The sequence below is a fragment of the Anomaloglossus baeobatrachus genome, unplaced genomic scaffold, assembly GCF_048569485.1.
Source record: "Anomaloglossus baeobatrachus isolate aAnoBae1 unplaced genomic scaffold, aAnoBae1.hap1 Scaffold_295, whole genome shotgun sequence".
Lineage (NCBI taxonomy): Eukaryota > Metazoa > Chordata > Amphibia > Anura > Aromobatidae > Anomaloglossus > Anomaloglossus baeobatrachus.
The window spans coordinates 159,031-178,530 of NW_027442392.1; the positions used below are offsets into that span (position 1 = coordinate 159,031).

Here is a 19,500-nt window from a genome sequence, read left to right on the forward strand (position 1 = left end):
AGGCTCGGAGAAGACTTGGGGAGACCAGAGGAACTTCGAGGAGGAACACAGCGGGAGAAGACACCCGGAGAAGAATCCAAGATCCAGCTCCGGGAACTCAAGCAGGAACCAGCCATGGCAAGCAAGCCAGAGAAGGCAGCCAGGAAGGCTCAGGACCCAGGGACCTCCAGGAAGGCTTATCCAGAGGCTTCTTCGGCCCAAGAGGCCCCCACCTCCGACGCCAGCCAGCCGGAGGGAGCCCGGACGCCGCCTGAAAAGGCTCCAACCCTGGAGCCTTGGATGCGGCAGACGGTCGCCCTGAAGCTAAAGGCGGTGGATGGTAGGTTGCCGGACATGTCCAGCGACGTGTTCTGCAAGAAGATGATTCTGGATCAGGGCTTCTCCAGGGCGGAAACCCTGAGTGTCCAGACCTTCATGACTGGCATTTTTCTGGTAACCTTTGCCACGGTGAATGCTTGCAGGAGATACTGGGAGGCGATGAACGCAGCGATGCCGGACTCCCCTTTTCATTCTTTTTTAGGATCCTGTCCTATACAGAGGGATGAGAAGAGGATCACGGTCTCCATGCGGAACCCGCACACCCCAGGAAGAGACATCTCCACGTTCCTGGGACGTCTCTGCACAGTGGTGAGGGAGCCATCCCACATCCTTAACGGCAACGGATTCTGGACGGGTAAGTGGTCAGTAACCGTTCGACTCCACAGGGAACCAGCATCCGAGGATGGTCTCCAGCACCTGCCCCCGACATTCTCTCTGGGAAACTCCTATGGTCTCATCTACTACCCGGACATGCCACACAACTGCAGGAAATGTGGCGGGAAAGGGCATTCGATGAAGACCTGCAAGGAGGACGCCTGCAGGGTTTGCCGGGTGACAGGACACAGCTCCAAGGACTGCCCAAAGAAGAAGACTTGCAACCTATGTGGACAGGCGGACCACCTTTACAAGGACTGCCCACAGCGGGAGAAATCCTGGGCAAGGGTTGCCGCGGCGACCCAGTATCGGGTAGTCACAGCTTCGTCGACCAAGGCAGCTACGACCAAGGCCACAGAGGCCAAGGACAAGGCGGCCAAGAACCCGGCGACCGTGGCTCCAGCCGATGCCCCAGCAGCCACGGAGTCCAGGGAAAAGAAGGGTAAGAAAACTGCTGCCCCCTCCCTGGTCCCCCCCCCTGTCACCCCTGTCCAAACCCCTCCCCCCCCGGCCAACCCTACTGAGGATTCCACTACCTCCACCTCATTTCCCTACTCCTCAGCTGGTCTCCTCACCCCCCCCCCAAAGCCCACTCTCCCTCCCCAGACCATGAGAGCAGAGGGCCTCAGCACTCTTGCACTTTTCACCGAGGAGGATTTTCCAGCTCTTGTCTCCTCAGGTACAGGCCAAAGGAAAAGGAAGGTGGAAGATAGTCCTGTCGCAGAACCTTCCAAGCTGTTCATTGTGGACCTTAACCCACCCCAGGAAGAGGAGGATGGCCTCCTCCCAGAACCGGACGTGTTGGAGCAGATGGTGGAGTCCCTTGTGGCCGAAGAAGAAATGGAGGAGTCGGAAGCCACTGAGGCACCATCCCTGCTTGATCAGCTAGCAGAAGAGGGTCTGCTGGAGATACCCTTACCAGCAGGTGCCAAAGAGGAAGAACCGCCCGACCGGAGTGGTAACTAAGGCACACCGCCTGCTCTAACTTTCTCTTTCCTCCAATGACTGCTAACATTAACATCTTTTCCATTAATGTTAGGAGCATCAGAGACAAGTTCCGACGTCAGACAATTTTTGCGTTCCTTAACACTCAGTCTAGTGATGTATTTTTCCTGCAGGAATGCTCCCTTCCCTCCTCTAGGTCCTTCAACCATCTGGCCAGGGAGTGGACCCATGGCCCATCCTACTGGTCTGGCGGGGGCGACTGTAGGTCCGCGGGGGTCGCCGTGCTGATCAGGGGAAGCGCCTTCACATTGGACTCTGTTCAGGAAATCGTCTGCGGCAGGTTACTGCTCGTGGATGGCACCTGGGCGGGAGAACCTGTCAGGTTCATCAATGTGTATGCTTCTCCTGTGAAGAGCGATCGACTGGAGCTCCTCCAAGCCCTGCGCCCTCAGCTCGCTACCGCCAGGACGGTAGTGATGGCCGGGGATTTCAACTGCCCGATTGAGGAGGATGGACGCAGTTCTGGAACGGCTGCCAAGTTGGACGTCACATCCAAACTGCTCATTGAGATGGTGACCGAAGCCTCTCTTGTGGACGTTGTTGGCTCCATCGGACACGGATCCGTGAACTATTCATGGTGCCGATCCGATGGCTCGCTGCGTTCCAGGATTGACTTTGTGTTTACCTCTCGGGCGGTTGGGCGGAGTGGGCACTCGATGGTCCCCTGCTTCTTCTCTGACCACAGAGCCATTCACTTTCAAGGTGTGCTGGGCCATGGCTTCCCCATTGGCCCGGGCTCCTGGAAGCTGAACTGCTCTCTGCTGGAAAAGGGTGAGATTCTGGAGGAGCTTAGAGCTGCCTACTCCACGTGGCGGGCCTACAAGGCGGGCTTCCAGTCTGTTTCTGACTGGTGGGAATACGTTAAACTCGAGTTCCGTTTCTTCTTTCAGGCAAAGAGTCAACAACAGGCGTGTCTGAAGAGGAGGGACTTCAGGAGACTCCAGCGTGAGCTGCGTTCCCTGCAGGACCTTCTTCGATGCGGCTGGGACGTGAGAGAGGAGCTGGAGGAGACTAAGAGGAGCCTGAAAAGGCACTTCGAGGAGGAGTCCGAGCGAATTGTCTTCCGTTCCAAAGTGGAGAACCTGGAGAAGGGTGAGAAATGTAACTCGTTCTTTTTCAGGAAACTCCACGCCGGTCACACGCCCATGAATGAACTACGAGACGAGAGTGGAAACATGCGACGCGGGAAAGAGAACGTGATGAAGGTCATCAGCGACTTCTACAGCGAACTCTACGCCCGCAAGACTACTGACCCCGAGGCCGCCGATAAGTTCCTGTCAGGTATCACTAACCATCTTGACCCTGCAGACGCGGCGGCCATGGATGTTCCTCTGACGGTGGACGAGCTGCTCTCGGCCGCCAAATCCTTTAGTTCTGGCAGGACACCGGGCAGTGACGGCCTCCCAGCAGAGCTCTATGTAGCGCTGGGAGACCTAATCTGTCCGGACCTGTTAGGGCTGTATGAGGAGATGGTGGTGGAGGGCAGAATGCCTCCATCTCTGAGGGAAGGAATGGTCACGATCCTGTACAAGCGTAAAGGAGAGAGGTGCGACCTGAAGAATTGGCGTCCCATCACCCTTCTGAACGTCGACTACAAGATCCTGGCCAAGACGATGGCAACGAGATTGAAGACTGTTATCGGACGGATCATCCACCCGGACCAGACCTGCGGCATCCCCGGACGTCGCATCGCAGACAGCCTGGCTCTCATGCGGGACACGGTCGAGTACATCAAAGCCCGCCGGGTGCACGCAGCCCTGATCTCGTTGGATCAGGAAAAGGCCTTCGACCGTGTTTCCCATGAGTTCCTGGGCAAAGCTCTGCACAGGTTAGGTTTGGGTAACATGTTTTGCTTGTATGTCCAACTAATGTATTTTGATATTCACAGCTCGGTGTTGGTGAACGGCTGGAAGACTGACCCCTTCCCGGTCCTCTCAGGGGTCAGACAAGGCTGTCCTCTGTCACCTCTTCTTTTTGTTTGTGTTATAGAACTCTTTGCAGAGGCTATCCGGCGGAATGGAGAGATCAGAGGGATCACCGCACCAGGACCAGAACGCTTCGAGGTCAAGTGCTCGCTCTACATGGACGACGTGACCGTCTTCTGCGCGGACCGGCGCTCAGTCGACACCCTCGTCCAGACCTGTGAGACCTTCGGACGGGCTTCGGGAGCCAAAGTCAACTGCGGGAAGTCGGAAGCCATGCTCTTCGGGGACTGGCAGCCGGCCTCTTCCGCCCCCTTCCCTTTCAGCATCCAGCCGGATTTCATCAAGGTTCTTGGAGTCTGGTTCGGGAAGGAAGGAGCAGCCCTCAAGTCCTGGGAGGAACGCTTGACCAAGATCACCCAACGGATCGGTCTGTGGAGCCTCAGACGCCTCACCTGTGAGGGCAAAGCACTGGTCCTGCGTAACGAGGTACTGCCCGTGCTGCAGTACACGGCCCAGGCCTGGCCCCCCCTTGCCACCGTGTGCAGGGCCATTACCAGGACGGTGTTTCGTTTTGTCTGGGGATCCAAGATGGACAGAGTAAAGCGGAGCATCATGTACAAGGATCCTCGCAAGGGTGGGAAGGGCGTACCCGATATCCCCACCCTCCTGCGATCCTCCTTCGTATGTGACTGCGTTCGCCGAACTCTGCGAGTCAAGAGAGGTTCCGCGGGTGGGTCCATGTCTCGCTTCTTCCTGCTCCCCCTTTGGAGACGGTTAGGCTGGGACAAGTGGGACAGCTCCTTCCCCTACAACTGGACGGCGCCATGGTTCTACGGAGACGTGGTTCGGTTTGTGAGGGAACACCAACTGGAGGGACTCAAGCCCGATTTGTGGAAGCCAAAGACTATCCACAAACTCATCAGAGCCAAGGACGAAATGGAGAACATTCCAGGACTTCATCACGACACACTGGAGACTGTTTGGACAAACGTGTCATCGGCTGGATTGACCAACGGGCACAAGGACTTGTCATGGATGGCGATACAGGGCGGACTGCCCGTCCGGTCATTCATGCACGCCCGGAACCTGTGCAAAACCCGGTACTGCCCAAGGTGCCCCTTCGTGGAGGAAACATCGCTGCACGCCTTTTGGGACTGCCGTTTCGCACAGCGCCTGTTGGTTGCCCTGGAGGATGACCTGAGGAACTCCGTCCCCAGAGGGAGCCTATCGTACCATTCCGTACTTTATGGACTCTTCCCTGGGACTCACACCGTTGGAGCCATCCAGGAGGCTTGGCGCCTTATGAACTGCTTTAAGGACGCTATTTGGGTCGCCAGGAACCGGCTCATCTTGAAGAGGGAGAGGATGTCTATCCAGGATTGCCGCAGGCTGATCCACAGCCTGCTCAGAGACTATTCCATCATGGACAGTCCGGACGACAGCGCCGAGGAGGAGGTTTAGACCTCTTCCATGCCCCCTCCCTCCTTTTCCCGTTATGTGCGTCTTTCAATAAAGCTTCGGGCCTGTGATTTCCCCACCCTATCCCCCTTTTCCCCTACCCCCACCCCCCAATCGCCGGTTCGTCGTTATTTATTGTCTAACTTTTTCTTTCAGCTTGAGTGTTATGGATAAGCATAGGAGTGTGATGTATAGTTTAGTGCGTCGTACTCTATGGCTATGTAAGAAGGATTGTATAGTTCTGTGTGTACGGGGCTGCGGCACTGTACACGGTTTGTTACCTTTTTGTGAGTAGTGCATGATAATAAAGATGCTGTTAAATCAAAAAATCTGTTCTTATCAGTTTAATATCTGATACGTCCCCTATCTGGGGACCATATATTAAATGGATTTTTAGAACAGGGAGATGGAAAAAGAGCTTGCTCTGTCCACTCCACGCATTGACCTGGTATTGCAGTACCTCCAGGAACGGTGCACCCCTTCTTAACCCAGTTTCCAAAAGCAGAACTCAATTCACCTGATTCATATTAGCCCGATTTAATGAATTGGAAGAAAGCATACGTCTTCATATGCACCTCAATTTGGCCCATTCACTTTTCACACTTCCTCCTTTTGTTTTTTATCTTTCACACTTTTGACTTTCTTTATTCATCCAAATAGCAAACTCATCACCACTCAACCTGACCAACTCGGCTATGTCCCCGTGCTGCAGTTCTCTGTCTTATCTAGATCATTTGCAATTGAATGGAATAGATCCCTTTTGGACAAAGTGGATTCACCTGCTGCTGCAGTGACCACAGGTGTGATAAGATCTAGAATTGGCATCTGGTGCGATCTCTCCGCTTCCACTCCAAAGAAAGTTACCTGTTTATTCCTATCATGCATTGGTTTTTGGGGTTTTCTTTGAGTAATGATGATCTCTTTAGTAGTCTGTTGGCGCCCTCTCCTGGAGGAATAGTTTGCTTGCTCTTGGACATTCTAAAAGAGAGGTCATGATAGACATTGAGCTTCTGAGCTCAATTGGGGACAGTCATGGGTGATGAATGTTTGCAACCTACTGCGAAGCCTCATACCGCAATATAAGGAACGTCAAATACTAAGAAAGGGCGGCCTATGAAAGAATTACTACTTTCAATAAGTACACTTAAACGGCTAATTGGGAATAGAAAAACTGTAAAAAGCCCTCTGAGAAAGCCCCCCTCTAACCTTTGATAGTAAGCTTTTCTGTAGTCTGCCTATTGATGTATTTTCCGTTTGAACTGTGCACAACATGAAGAGACGGAACACTGGCGGCTTGTCACAATGCCCCCCGATGACATCACAATAGCGCTGCTGCCTAGAAAACAAGCTGCGCAGACGAAGTTGTTCTTTGGGTGGGAGGGTGGGCTAGTGGAAGGAGGGGGCAATCTCTTTTTTTCCCGGGTGGTAGGGGGATGACAGGAGAAGGGAAGCGGGTGGTGAGAAAGGTACAGAGGGCAGGGTTTGGGGGCTGGGAAGGAAAGGGAAAAGATTAGGGTTTGGGGATGATGAAAGGGCTTTCTACGGGTAAGGATGGCAAAGGGTGGCAGTGACGGAAAGTCAGGCAACCTGTCCTGTCCGTCTTTTTGTATCGTGAATTGGAAAGACTGCAAGGGGGAGGGGAGTTGCTTGCGCCCTAAAGGAGGAGTTATTCAGATTCATTGCAGTGGGCGGCGGCTGCAAAACGCACCATTCTTCTTGTTTTTGCTCTGCAAAGCAGCCTTTTCAAGGGTTGGCTTGGGTGACAAAATGTCTTGTGTAGGCGTGGGTTTGTCTCCCTCTCGCTCTCTCTCCCTAAGATGTGTCCGGCATAGGCCAGGGTGCCACTCGAGGCCCAAACCAATTCTGGTTATCGCTTCTCGGCCTTTTGGCTAAGATCAAGTGTAGTATCTGTTCTTATCAGTTTAATATCTGATACGTCCCCTATCTGGGGACCATATATTAAATGGATTTTTAGAACAGGGAGATGGAAAAAGAGCTTGCTCTGTCCACTCCACGCATTGACCTGGTATTGCAGTACCTCCAGGAACGGTGCACCCCTTCTTAACCCAGTTTCCAAAAGCAGAACTCAATTCACCTGATTCATATTAGCCCGATTTAATGAATTGGAAGAAAGCATACGTCTTCATATGCACCTCAATTTGGCCCATTCACTTTTCACACTTCCTCCTTTTGTTTTTTATCTTTCACACTTTTGACTTTCTTTATTCATCCAAATAGCAAACTCATCACCACTCAACCTGACCAACTCGGCTATGTCCCCGTGCTGCAGTTCTCTGTCTTATCTAGATCATTTGCAATTGAATGGAATAGATCCCTTTTGGACAAAGTGGATTCACCTGCTGCTGCAGTGACCACAGGTGTGATAAGATCTAGAATTGGCATCTGGTGCGATCTCTCCGCTTCCACTCCAAAGAAAGTTACCTGTTTATTCCTATCATGCATTGGTTTTTGGGGTTTTCTTTGAGTAATGATGATCTCTTTAGTAGTCTGTTGGCGCCCTCTCCTGGAGGAATAGTTTGCTTGCTCTTGGACATTCTAAAAGAGAGGTCATGATAGACATTGAGCTTCTGAGCTCAATTGGGGACAGTCATGGGTGATGAATGTTTGCAACCTACTGCGAAGCCTCATACCGCAATATAAGGAACGTCAAATACTAAGAAAGGGCGGCCTATGAAAGAATTACTACTTTCAATAAGTACACTTAAACGGCTAATTGGGAATAGAAAAACTGTAAAAAGCCCTCTGAGAAAGCCCCCCTCTAACCTTTGATAGTAAGCTTTTCTGTAGTCTGCCTGTTGATGTATTTTCCGTTTGAACTGTGCACAACATGAAGAGACGGAACACTGGCGGCTTGTCACAATGCCCCCCGATGACATCACAATAGCGCTGCTGCCTAGAAAACAAGCTGCGCAGAAGAAGTTGTTCTTTGGGTGGGAGGGTGGGCTAGTGGAAGGAGGGGGCAATCTCTTTTTTTCCCGGGTGGTAGGGGGATGACAGGAGAAGGGAAGCGGGTGGTGAGAAAGGTACAGAGGGCAGGGTTTGGGGGCTGGGAAGGAAAGGGAAAAGATTAGGGTTTGGGGATGATGAAAGGGCTTTCTACGGGTAAGGATGGCAAAGGGTGGCAGTGACGGAAAGTCAGGCAACCTGTCCTGTCCGTCTTTTTGTATCGTGAATTGGAAAGACTGCAAGGGGGAGGGGAGTTGCTTGCGCCCTAAAGGAGGAGTTATTCAGATTCATTGCAGTGGGCGGCGGCTGCAAAACGCACCATTCTTCTTGTTTTTGCTCTGCAAAGCAGCCTTTTCAAGGGTTGGCTTGGGTGACAAAATGTCTTGTGTAGGCGTGGGTTTGTCTCCCTCTCGCTCTCTCTCCCTAAGATGTGTCCGGCATAGGCCAGGGTGCCACTCGAGGCCCAAACCAATTCTGGTTATCGCTTCTCGGCCTTTTGGCTAAGATCAAGTGTAGTGTTGTTCGAAGAGGTGGTTTAAGCTCCAGGCCACCTTAGTACAATGATACAATGCACACTGGAAGGTTGCGCTTGCTAGTACTCTGGGTGGATAGTATATTCATCTAGAGGAAAACATGGCCCTACCAGGATCGAGGCTATTAGACTGAGTAAGGGTGGGGGGCTATGGTACAACGTGCCCCAGGACTGACGACCCTGGAGTGAGTCTGAGCTTGCTGGCTTGGGACCCCGGCAAGCCTTGGGCTCTGTAGCACACCGTACCTTGCCTTTTCATACTTTTTGAGCATATTACCCTATCCCGGCCTTCTGGCTAGGAAGGGAAATTTTTATAATCCCGGTCGGAGGTCTGGTCAGCTTTGGGCTGAGAAACTAACACCCGGTTGGAGGTCTGGGTCAGCTTCGGCTGAGAAACCAACACCCGGTTGGAGGTCTGGGTCAGCTTCGGCTGAGAAACCAACACCCGGTTGGAGGTCCGGTTAGCCTTGGGCTGAGAAACCAACACCGGTTGACGGTCCGGGCAGTTTCGGCTGCGAAACCAACAACTAGTAGCTCTCTACTCCACTTGGGTAAGATGCCTGGGTGGACGCTGGGAGCAACGACAAGGCTCAACCAGGCTTCGGCTTGGGAGAGCACCGAAGATCCCTGACCCTTGCTGTGGCCTTCTGGCTCGGAGGGACGGGGTTGATTTTTGGGGACCCTCTCCTCACGGTGGGGTCCACACGAATCCTAGCCTTTGCACTGTTTTTGGTGTGACTTCGGTCATGCATTTTTTGTGGTGCTTTGGAAAGCTTCATTAAATCAAAAATCTGTTCTTATCAGTTTAATATCTGATACGTCCCCTATCTGGGGACCATATATTAAATGGATTTTTAGAACAGGGAGATGGAAAAAGAGCTTGCTCTGTCCACTCCACGCATTGACCTGGTATTGCAGTACCTCCAGGAACGGTGCACCCCTTCTTAACCCAGTTTCCAAAAGCAGAACTCAATTCACCTGATTCATATTAGCCCGATTTAATGAATTGGAAGAAAGCATACGTCTTCATATGCACCTCAATTTGGCCCATTCACTTTTCACACTTCCTCCTTTTTTTTTTTATCTTTCACACTTTTGACTTTCTTTATTCATCCAAATAGCAAACTCATCACCACTCAACCTGACCAACTCGGCTATGTCCCCGTGCTGCAGTTCTCTGTCTTATCTAGATCATTTGCAATTGAATGGAATAGATCCCTTTTGGACAAAGTGGATTCACCTGCTGCTGCAGTGACCACAGGTGTGATAAGATCTAGAATTGGCATCTGGTGCGATCTCTCCGCTTCCACTCCAAAGAAAGTTACCTGTTTATTCCTATCATGCATTGGTTTTTGGGGTTTTCTTTGAGTAATGATGATCTCTTTAGTAGTCTGTTGGCGCCCTCTCCTGGAGGAATAGTTTGCTTGCTCTTGGACATTCTAAAAGAGAGGTCATGATAGACATTGAGCTTCTGAGCTCAATTGGGGACAGTCATGGGTGATGAATGTTTGCAACCTACTGCGAAGCCTCATACCGCAATATAAGGAATGTCAAATACTAAGAAAGGGCGGCCTATGAAAGAATTACTACTTTCAATAAGTACACTTAAACGGCTAATTGGGAATAGAAAAACTGTAAAAAGCCCTCTGAGAAAGCCCCCCTCTAACCTTTGATAGTAAGCTTTTCTGTAGTCTGCCTGTTGATGTATTTTCCGTTTGAACTGTGCACAACATGAAGAGACGGAACACTGGCGGCTTGTCACAATGCCCCCCGATGACATCACAATAGCGCTGCTGCCTAGAAAACAAGCTGCGCAGAAGAAGTTGTTCTTTGGGTGGGAGGGTGGGCTAGTGGAAGGAGGGGGCAATCTCTTTTTTTCCCGGGTGGTAGGGGGATGACAGGAGAAGGGAAGCGGGTGGTGAGAAAGGTACAGAGGGCAGGGTTTGGGGGCTGGGAAGGAAAGGGAAAAGATTAGGGTTTGGGGATGATGAAAGGGCTTTCTACGGGTAAGGATGGCAAAGGGTGGCAGTGACGGAAAGTCAGGCAACCTGTCCTGTCCGTCTTTTTGTATCGTGAATTGGAAAGACTGCAAGGGGGAGGGGAGTTGCTTGCGCCCTAAAGGAGGAGTTATTCAGATTCATTGCAGTGGGCGGCGGCTGCAAAACGCACCATTCTTCTTGTTTTTGCTCTGCAAAGCAGCCTTTTCAAGGGTTGGCTTGGGTGACAAAATGTCTTGTGTAGGCGTGGGTTTGTCTCCCTCTCGCTCTCTCTCCCTAAGATGTGTCCGGCATAGGCCAGGGTGCCACTCGAGGCCCAAACCAATTCTGGTTATCGCTTCTCGGCCTTTTGGCTAAGATCAAGTGTAGTATCTGTTCTTATCAGTTTAATATCTGATACGTCCCCTATCTGGGGACCATATATTAAATGGATTTTTAGAACAGGGAGATGGAAAAAGAGCTTGCTCTGTCCACTCCACGCATTGACCTGGTATTGCAGTACCTCCAGGAACGGTGCACCCCTTCTTAACCCAGTTTCCAAAAGCAGAACTCAATTCACCTGATTCATATTAGCCCGATTTAATGAATTGGAAGAAAGCATACGTCTTCATATGCACCTCAATTTGGCCCATTCACTTTTCACACTTCCTCCTTTTGTTTTTTATCTTTCACACTTTTGACTTTCTTTATTCATCCAAATAGCAAACTCATCACCACTCAACCTGACCAACTCGGCTATGTCCCCGTGCTGCAGTTCTCTGTCTTATCTAGATCATTTGCAATTGAATGGAATAGATCCCTTTTGGACAAAGTGGATTCACCTGCTGCTGCAGTGACCACAGGTGTGATAAGATCTAGAATTGGCATCTGGTGCGATCTCTCCGCTTCCACTCCAAAGAAAGTTACCTGTTTATTCCTATCATGCATTGGTTTTTGGGGTTTTCTTTGAGTAATGATGATCTCTTTAGTAGTCTGTTGGCGCCCTCTCCTGGAGGAATAGTTTGCTTGCTCTTGGACATTCTAAAAGAGAGGTCATGATAGACATTGAGCTTCTGAGCTCAATTGGGGACAGTCATGGGTGATGAATGTTTGCAACCTACTGCGAAGCCTCATACCGCAATATAAGGAACGTCAAATACTAAGAAAGGGCGGCCTATGAAAGAATTACTACTTTCAATAAGTACACTTAAACGGCTAATTGGGAATAGAAAAACTGTAAAAAGCCCTCTGAGAAAGCCCCCCTCTAACCTTTGATAGTAAGCTTTTCTGTAGTCTGCCTGTTGATGTATTTTCCGTTTGAACTGTGCACAACATGAAGAGACGGAACACTGGCGGCTTGTCACAATGCCCCCCGATGACATCACAATAGCGCTGCTGCCTAGAAAACAAGCTGCGCAGAAGAAGTTGTTCTTTGGGTGGGAGGGTGGGCTAGTGGAAGGAGGGGGCAATCTCTTTTTTTCCCGGGTGGTAGGGGGATGACAGGAGAAGGGAAGCGGGTGGTGAGAAAGGTACAGAGGGCAGGGTTTGGGGGCTGGGAAGGAAAGGGAAAAGATTAGGGTTTGGGGATGATGAAAGGGCTTTCTACGGGTAAGGATGGCAAAGGGTGGCAGTGACGGAAAGTCAGGCAACCTGTCCTGTCCGTCTTTTTGTATCGTGAATTGGAAAGACTGCAAGGGGGAGGGGAGTTGCTTGCGCCCTAAAGGAGGAGTTATTCAGATTCATTGCAGTGGGCGGCGGCTGCAAAACGCACCATTCTTCTTGTTTTTGCTCTGCAAAGCAGCCTTTTCAAGGGTTGGCTTGGGTGACAAAATGTCTTGTGTAGGCGTGGGTTTGTCTCCCTCTCGCTCTCTCTCCCTAAGATGTGTCCGGCATAGGCCAGGGTGCCACTCGAGGCCCAAACCAATTCTGGTTATCGCTTCTCGGCCTTTTGGCTAAGATCAAGTGTAGTGTTGTTCGAAGAGGTGGTTTAAGCTCCAGGCCACCTTAGTACAATGATACAATGCACACTGGAAGGTTGCGCTTGCTAGTACTCTGGGTGGATAGTATATTCATCTAGAGGAAAACATGGCCCTACCAGGATCGAGGCTATTAGACTGAGTAAGGGTGGGGGGCTATGGTACAACGTGCCCCAGGACTGACGACCCTGGAGTGAGTCTGAGCTTGCTGGCTTGGGACCCCGGCAAGCCTTGGGCTCTGTAGCACACCGTACCTTGCCTTTTCATACTTTTTGAGCATATTACCCTATCCCGGCCTTCTGGCTAGGAAGGGAAATTTTTATAATCCCGGTCGGAGGTCTGGTCAGCTTTGGGCTGAGAAACTAACACCCGGTTGGAGGTCTGGGTCAGCTTCGGCTGAGAAACCAACACCCGGTTGGAGGTCTGGGTCAGCTTCGGCTGAGAAACCAACACCCGGTTGGAGGTCCGGTTAGCCTTGGGCTGAGAAACCAACACCGGTTGACGGTCCGGGCAGTTTCGGCTGCGAAACCAACAACTAGTAGCTCTCTACTCCACTTGGGTAAGATGCCTGGGTGGACGCTGGGAGCAACGACAAGGCTCAACCAGGCTTCGGCTTGGGAGAGCACCGAAGATCCCTGACCCTTGCTGTGGCCTTCTGGCTCGGAGGGACGGGGTTGATTTTTGGGGACCCTCTCCTCACGGTGGGGTCCACACGAATCCTAGCCTTTGCACTGTTTTTGGTGTGACTTCGGTCATGCATTTTTTGTGGTGCTTTGGAAAGCTTCATTAAATCAAAAATCTGTTCTTATCAGTTTAATATCTGATACGTCCCCTATCTGGGGACCATATATTAAATGGATTTTTAGAACAGGGAGATGGAAAAAGAGCTTGCTCTGTCCACTCCACGCATTGACCTGGTATTGCAGTACCTCCAGGAACGGTGCACCCCTTCTTAACCCAGTTTCCAAAAGCAGAACTCAATTCACCTGATTCATATTAGCCCGATTTAATGAATTGGAAGAAAGCATACGTCTTCATATGCACCTCAATTTGGCCCATTCACTTTTCACACTTCCTCCTTTTTTTTTTTATCTTTCACACTTTTGACTTTCTTTATTCATCCAAATAGCAAACTCATCACCACTCAACCTGACCAACTCGGCTATGTCCCCGTGCTGCAGTTCTCTGTCTTATCTAGATCATTTGCAATTGAATGGAATAGATCCCTTTTGGACAAAGTGGATTCACCTGCTGCTGCAGTGACCACAGGTGTGATAAGATCTAGAATTGGCATCTGGTGCGATCTCTCCGCTTCCACTCCAAAGAAAGTTACCTGTTTATTCCTATCATGCATTGGTTTTTGGGGTTTTCTTTGAGTAATGATGATCTCTTTAGTAGTCTGTTGGCGCCCTCTCCTGGAGGAATAGTTTGCTTGCTCTTGGACATTCTAAAAGAGAGGTCATGATAGACATTGAGCTTCTGAGCTCAATTGGGGACAGTCATGGGTGATGAATGTTTGCAACCTACTGCGAAGCCTCATACCGCAATATAAGGAATGTCAAATACTAAGAAAGGGCGGCCTATGAAAGAATTACTACTTTCAATAAGTACACTTAAACGGCTAATTGGGAATAGAAAAACTGTAAAAAGCCCTCTGAGAAAGCCCCCCTCTAACCTTTGATAGTAAGCTTTTCTGTAGTCTGCCTGTTGATGTATTTTCCGTTTGAACTGTGCACAACATGAAGAGACGGAACACTGGCGGCTTGTCACAATGCCCCCCGATGACATCACAATAGCGCTGCTGCCTAGAAAACAAGCTGCGCAGAAGAAGTTGTTCTTTGGGTGGGAGGGTGGGCTAGTGGAAGGAGGGGGCAATCTCTTTTTTTCCCGGGTGGTAGGGGGATGACAGGAGAAGGGAAGCGGGTGGTGAGAAAGGTACAGAGGGCAGGGTTTGGGGGCTGGGAAGGAAAGGGAAAAGATTAGGGTTTGGGGATGATGAAAGGGCTTTCTACGGGTAAGGATGGCAAAGGGTGGCAGTGACGGAAAGTCAGGCAACCTGTCCTGTCCGTCTTTTTGTATCGTGAATTGGAAAGACTGCAAGGGGGAGGGGAGTTGCTTGCGCCCTAAAGGAGGAGTTATTCAGATTCATTGCAGTGGGCGGCGGCTGCAAAACGCACCATTCTTCTTGTTTTTGCTCTGCAAAGCAGCCTTTTCAAGGGTTGGCTTGGGTGACAAAATGTCTTGTGTAGGCGTGGGTTTGTCTCCCTCTCGCTCTCTCTCCCTAAGATGTGTCCGGCATAGGCCAGGGTGCCACTCGAGGCCCAAACCAATTCTGGTTATCGCTTCTCGGCCTTTTGGCTAAGATCAAGTGTAGTCCCTTCATTGGGTTTGCCTTGGTCTTGGCTGGGAGGGGTCCGGGCTTGCACAACCGCTGGCCTCGGGGATTGTTGCGCCTTTTGGTGCTTACGTCCCCTTGTGGCGGGGGGTTCCTGGGCTCGGGAGGCGATCACCCAGGCACTGCGCTTTTGTGTGGTGGCCTGCTGGCCTTCGGGGCTACCTTGATTCTGAAAATTGCGGATGAAATCTAAAAAAAAAAAAAAAAAAAAAAAAAATCTGTTCTTATCAGTTTAATATCTGATACGTCCCCTATCTGGGGACCATATATTAAATGGATTTTTAGAACAGGGAGATGGAAAAAGAGCTTGCTCTGTCCACTCCACGCATTGACCTGGTATTGCAGTACCTCCAGGAACGGTGCACCCCTTCTTAACCCAGTTTCCAAAAGCAGAACTCAATTCACCTGATTCATATTAGCCCGATTTAATGAATTGGAAGAAAGCATACGTCTTCATATGCACCTCAATTTGGCCCATTCACTTTTCACACTTCCTCCTTTTGTTTTTTATCTTTCACACTTTTGACTTTCTTTATTCATCCAAATAGCAAACTCATCACCACTCAACCTGACCAACTCGGCTATGTCCCCGTGCTGCAGTTCTCTGTCTTATCTAGATCATTTGCAATTGAATGGAATAGATCCCTTTTGGACAAAGTGGATTCACCTGCTGCTGCAGTGACCACAGGTGTGATAAGATCTAGAATTGGCATCTGGTGCGATCTCTCCGCTTCCACTCCAAAGAAAGTTACCTGTTTATTCCTATCATGCATTGGTTTTTGGGGTTTTCTTTGAGTAATGATGATCTCTTTAGTAGTCTGTTGGCGCCCTCTCCTGGAGGAATAGTTTGCTTGCTCTTGGACATTCTAAAAGAGAGGTCATGATAGACATTGAGCTTCTGAGCTCAATTGGGGACAGTCATGGGTGATGAATGTTTGCAACCTACTGCGAAGCCTCATACCGCAATATAAGGAACGTCAAATACTAAGAAAGGGCGGCCTATGAAAGAATTACTACTTTCAATAAGTACACTTAAACGGCTAATTGGGAATAGAAAAACTGTAAAAAGCCCTCTGAGAAAGCCCCCCTCTAACCTTTGATAGTAAGCTTTTCTGTAGTCTGCCTGTTGATGTATTTTCCGTTTGAACTGTGCACAACATGAAGAGACGGAACACTGGCGGCTTGTCACAATGCCCCCCGATGACATCACAATAGCGCTGCTGCCTAGAAAACAAGCTGCGCAGAAGAAGTTGTTCTTTGGGTGGGAGGGTGGGCTAGTGGAAGGAGGGGGCAATCTCTTTTTTTCCCGGGTGGTAGGGGGATGACAGGAGAAGGGAAGCGGGTGGTGAGAAAGGTACAGAGGGCAGGGTTTGGGGGCTGGGAAGGAAAGGGAAAAGATTAGGGTTTGGGGATGATGAAAGGGCTTTCTACGGGTAAGGATGGCAAAGGGTGGCAGTGACGGAAAGTCAGGCAACCTGTCCTGTCCGTCTTTTTGTATCGTGAATTGGAAAGACTGCAAGGGGGAGGGGAGTTGCTTGCGCCCTAAAGGAGGAGTTATTCAGATTCATTGCAGTGGGCGGCGGCTGCAAAACGCACCATTCTTCTTGTTTTTGCTCTGCAAAGCAGCCTTTTCAAGGGTTGGCTTGGGTGACAAAATGTCTTGTGTAGGCGTGGGTTTGTCTCCCTCTCGCTCTCTCTCCCTAAGATGTGTCCGGCATAGGCCAGGGTGCCACTCGAGGCCCAAACCAATTCTGGTTATCGCTTCTCGGCCTTTTGGCTAAGATCAAGTGTAGTATCTGTTCTTATCAGTTTAATATCTGATACGTCCCCTATCTGGGGACCATATATTAAATGGATTTTTAGAACAGGGAGATGGAAAAAGAGCTTGCTCTGTCCACTCCACGCATTGACCTGGTATTGCAGTACCTCCAGGAACGGTGCACCCCTTCTTAACCCAGTTTCCAAAAGCAGAACTCAATTCACCTGATTCATATTAGCCCGATTTAATGAATTGGAAGAAAGCATACGTCTTCATATGCACCTCAATTTGGCCCATTCACTTTTCACACTTCCTCCTTTTGTTTTTTATCTTTCACACTTTTGACTTTCTTTATTCATCCAAATAGCAAACTCATCACCACTCAACCTGACCAACTCGGCTATGTCCCCGTGCTGCAGTTCTCTGTCTTATCTAGATCATTTGCAATTGAATGGAATAGATCCCTTTTGGACAAAGTGGATTCACCTGCTGCTGCAGTGACCACAGGTGTGATAAGATCTAGAATTGGCATCTGGTGCGATCTCTCCGCTTCCACTCCAAAGAAAGTTACCTGTTTATTCCTATCATGCATTGGTTTTTGGGGTTTTCTTTGAGTAATGATGATCTCTTTAGTAGTCTGTTGGCGCCCTCTCCTGGAGGAATAGTTTGCTTGCTCTTGGACATTCTAAAAGAGAGGTCATGATAGACATTGAGCTTCTGAGCTCAATTGGGGACAGTCATGGGTGATGAATGTTTGCAACCTACTGCGAAGCCTCATACCGCAATATAAGGAACGTCAAATACTAAGAAAGGGCGGCCTATGAAAGAATTACTACTTTCAATAAGTACACTTAAACGGCTAATTGGGAATAGAAAAACTGTAAAAAGCCCTCTGAGAAAGCCCCCTCTAACCTTTGATAGTAAGCTTTTCTGTAGTCTGCCTGTTGATGTATTTTCCGTTTGAACTGTGCACAACATGAAGAGACGGAACACTGGCGGCTTGTCACAATGCCCCCCGATGACATCACAATAGCGCTGCTGCCTAGAAAACAAGCTGCGCAGAAGAAGTTGTTCTTTGGGTGGGAGGGTGGGCTAGTGGAAGGAGGGGGCAATCTCTTTTTTTCCCGGGTGGTAGGGGGATGACAGGAGAAGGGAAGCGGGTGGTGAGAAAGGTACAGAGGGCAGGGTTTGGGGGCTGGGAAGGAAAGGGAAAAGATTAGGGTTTGGGGATGATGAAAGGGCTTTCTACGGGTAAGGATGGCAAAGGGTGGCAGTGACGGAAAGTCAGGCAACCTGTCCTGTCCGTCTTTTTGTATCGTGAATTGGAAAGACTGCAAGGGGGAGGGGAGTTGCTTGCGCCCTAAAGGAGGAGTTATTCAGATTCATTGCAGTGGGCGGCGGCTGCAAAACGCACCATTCTTCTTGTTTTTGCTCTGCAAAGCAGCCTTTTCAAGGGTTGGCTTGGGTGACAAAATGTCTTGTGTAGGCGTGGGTTTGTCTCCCTCTCGCTCTCTCTCCCTAAGATGTGTCCGGCATAGGCCAGGGTGCCACTCGAGGCCCAAACCAATTCTGGTTATCGCTTCTCGGCCTTTTGGCTAAGATCAAGTGTAGTGTTGTTCGAAGAGGTGGTTTAAGCTCCAGGCCACCTTAGTACAATGATACAATGCACACTGGAAGGTTGCGCTTGCTAGTACTCTGGGTGGATAGTATATTCATCTAGAGGAAAACATGGCCCTACCAGGATCGAGGCTATTAGACTGAGTAAGGGTGGGGGGCTATGGTACAACGTGCCCCAGGACTGACGACCCTGGAGTGAGTCTGAGCTTGCTGGCTTGGGACCCCGGCAAGCCTTGGGCTCTGTAGCACACCGTACCTTGCCTTTTCATACTTTTTGAGCATATTACCCTATCCCGGCCTTCTGGCTAGGAAGGGAAATTTTTATAATCCCGGTCGGAGGTCTGGTCAGCTTTGGGCTGAGAAACTAACACCCGGTTGGAGGTCTGGGTCAGCTTCGGCTGAGAAACCAACACCCGGTTGGAGGTCTGGGTCAGCTTCGGCTGAGAAACCAACACCCGGTTGGAGGTCCGGTTAGCCTTGGGCTGAGAAACCAACACCGGTTGACGGTCCGGGCAGTTTCGGCTGCGAAACCAACAACTAGTAGCTCTCTACTCCACTTGGGTAAGATGCCTGGGTGGACGCTGGGAGCAACGACAAGGCTCAACCAGGCTTCGGCTTGGGAGAGCACCGAAGATCCCTGACCCTTGCTGTGGCCTTCTGGCTCGGAGGGACGGGGTTGATTTTTGGGGACCCTCTCCTCACGGTGGGGTCCACACGAATCCTAGCCTTTGCACTGTTTTTGGTGTGACTTCGGTCATGCATTTTTTGTGGTGCTTTGGAAAGCTTCATTAAATCAAAAATCTGTTCTTATCAGTTTAATATCTGATACGTCCCCTATCTGGGGACCATATATTAAATGGATTTTTAGAACAGGGAGATGGAAAAAGAGCTTGCTCTGTCCACTCCACGCATTGACCTGGTATTGCAGTACCTCCAGGAACGGTGCACCCCTTCTTAACCCAGTTTCCAAAAGCAGAACTCAATTCACCTGATTCATATTAGCCCGATTTAATGAATTGGAAGAAAGCATACGTCTTCATATGCACCTCAATTTGGCCCATTCACTTTTCACACTTCCTCCTTTTGTTTTTTATCTTTCACACTTTTGACTTTCTTTATTCATCCAAATAGCAAACTCATCACCACTCAACCTGACCAACTCGGCTATGTCCCCGTGCTGCAGTTCTCTGTCTTATC

At 50.0% G+C, this 19,500-nt stretch overlaps 6 non-coding genes and 2 pseudogenes across 6 annotated transcripts; all 8 read left to right on the forward strand.

The window, feature by feature from the left end:
• The first annotated feature begins 5,358 nt into the window (after positions 1 to 5,358).
• LOC142267415 (U2 spliceosomal RNA) lies at positions 5,359 to 5,563 on the forward strand (annotated as a pseudogene).
• Positions 5,564 to 6,950: 1,387 nt separating this feature from the next.
• Positions 6,951 to 7,141, forward strand: LOC142267343 (U2 spliceosomal RNA). Its single transcript, XR_012733248.1, has one exon. It is a non-coding gene; the product is annotated as a U2 spliceosomal RNA (small nuclear RNA).
• Positions 7,142 to 9,330: 2,189 nt separating this feature from the next.
• Positions 9,331 to 9,523, forward strand: LOC142267440 (U2 spliceosomal RNA). Its single transcript, XR_012733335.1, has one exon. It is a non-coding gene; the product is annotated as a U2 spliceosomal RNA (small nuclear RNA).
• A 1,387-nt stretch (positions 9,524 to 10,910) lies between these two features.
• On the forward strand, positions 10,911 to 11,101 carry LOC142267344 (U2 spliceosomal RNA). The gene has a single exon (XR_012733249.1). It is a non-coding gene; the product is annotated as a U2 spliceosomal RNA (small nuclear RNA).
• A 2,189-nt stretch (positions 11,102 to 13,290) lies between these two features.
• LOC142267442 (U2 spliceosomal RNA) lies at positions 13,291 to 13,483 on the forward strand. The gene has a single exon (XR_012733336.1). It is a non-coding gene; the product is annotated as a U2 spliceosomal RNA (small nuclear RNA).
• Positions 13,484 to 15,085: 1,602 nt separating this feature from the next.
• Positions 15,086 to 15,297, forward strand: LOC142267502 (U2 spliceosomal RNA; annotated as a pseudogene).
• A 1,387-nt stretch (positions 15,298 to 16,684) lies between these two features.
• LOC142267345 (U2 spliceosomal RNA) lies at positions 16,685 to 16,875 on the forward strand. The gene has a single exon (XR_012733250.1). It is a non-coding gene; the product is annotated as a U2 spliceosomal RNA (small nuclear RNA).
• Positions 16,876 to 19,063: 2,188 nt separating this feature from the next.
• On the forward strand, positions 19,064 to 19,256 carry LOC142267443 (U2 spliceosomal RNA). Its single transcript, XR_012733337.1, has one exon. It is a non-coding gene; the product is annotated as a U2 spliceosomal RNA (small nuclear RNA).
• Positions 19,257 to 19,500: the final 244 nt, after the last annotated feature.